Source organism: Octopus bimaculoides, chromosome 9 (assembly GCF_001194135.2).
Source record: "Octopus bimaculoides isolate UCB-OBI-ISO-001 chromosome 9, ASM119413v2, whole genome shotgun sequence".
Taxonomy (NCBI): domain Eukaryota; kingdom Metazoa; phylum Mollusca; class Cephalopoda; order Octopoda; family Octopodidae; genus Octopus; species Octopus bimaculoides.
Window position 1 is genome coordinate 24,055,145 of NC_068989.1, and position 1,753 is coordinate 24,056,897.

The 1,753-nt window shown below is 40.0% G+C and overlaps 1 protein-coding gene across 2 annotated transcripts in view; it reads left to right on the forward strand.

The window, feature by feature from the left end:
* The window catches only part of LOC106882058 (uncharacterized), a 60,880-nt gene that overhangs the window by 44,762 nt on the left and 14,365 nt on the right, over positions 1 to 1,753 (forward strand). The window lies entirely within an intron of this gene.

A 1,753-nucleotide genomic window follows, 5' to 3' on the forward strand; every position in this document is an offset into this window, starting at 1 on the left:
TAGACTGCGACCCTAGTACTTATGTATTGTGCAGCTTAGTACTTATGTATTGTGCAGCCAATCTCTTATGTCGAAACACTAAGTTACGGGCACATAAACACACCCACACTGGTTGTCAAGCGGTGCTGGGGTGTACACACACACACACACACACACACACACACACACACATTTATATACGATGGGCTTCTTTCCGTTTCTATCTTCAAAATTCACTCAGAAAGCTTTGGTCGGCCCCTAGAGCCAGCCAGGTAGAAAACTACCTTAGACTACCGTGTCTGTTTTGGCAGGGTTTTGACAGTTGGATGCCCTTTTTACGTGGCACTAGCGTGATTTGGTGACACCAGCACTGGCAGAGTGACCAAGTAACTCGCAAGACAAGGAATTATGAGAGGGGCAGGGGAATTTGAGGAGGGGAACTTGTGTCAGAGGACGAAAGGTTTGAGTGTGAAAAGAGAGATGGTGCATTGGAGGAGGTGATGCGGTATCAGATGATGCAAGGTGAGAGTGTGATAGAGAAATAGAAAGGCAGAAATAGGTGAGAGAAAGAGATACAGAGAGAGAAGGGAGAGGGAGAGAAAATGATAGGAAGAGAGAGAGGTATATGGGTATGTGTATATGTGTGTGTGTGCACGCGCGCGTGTGTGTAAAGTATATATGTGTTATATCCTTTACTTTACATAGCGCCTTTCTATCCGAAAGCGTTTTTCTGACCCAATATTTGCATGTTATACACTTTCAGATTCATTTCAAAAATAAAATTATTTAATATTCCCTCGAAACATTATAAATTTTTATGATGTCCACTATCGAATTATGTTATATAGGTTGGTCACAATGCGCTTTCCAACCATCTTTTCCCGAACGAGGTGGTGCCGTAAATGATTAACGCACTGGTTAATAATTAAGTTTTATTATTTGAATATACACACACACACACACACACACACACACACACACACACACACACACACACACACACACACACACACACACAGACACACACAAACACACACACAGACATTGGCCTGCTCACCTAACAAGCAGATTGGTACTATTCGAAAGCTACAACAATGAAGCACACTGGGACGAGCGCTGTGTAACAGCGTTCGATAGTCTGGTCAATATAATGATACACTCCTCCCCACATATATATGGAAACCTTGTGTTGCTGCTTGTCCTAGTTACAGTTTATCTTTTGAGACAGATCGTAATTTTGAAATGTGTTATCTGCTTTGTGCTGGGAATACGTACTGAGAGTTAATTCCCTATAACGTACTGGCTTCGGAAATCATTAAGGCGTATAAAATGAAATGATCAACATATTATGTTACGACGAGTGATCATAGAGTCAGACTACTATTTTGCAGCACTTTCCAGCAACCGTTTCTAGAACGAAGTGCTGTTGTAAATGATTGGCGAACTGGTTAATAATAAATTCTTCAGCAGTTTCTGAGGAACTGTGTAAATGACCAGATAACAGACGAAAATTTTTGATTATCCAAGAAGTAAATAGAAAGTTGAATATATCAATAGATCTTGTGTATTCTCAAATGGTAAAGATGGTTCTTCCATGACACTAACTTTATTACTTTTAATGATTAAAAATGAAAGAATAATAATGACAATCTCTTTCCATCCATCTATCCTCCCATCCTCCCATCCTTCCATCCATCCAGCCAGCCAGCCAGCCATCATTCTATCTATCTCTCTCTCTCTCTCTCTCTATATATATATATATATATATATATAT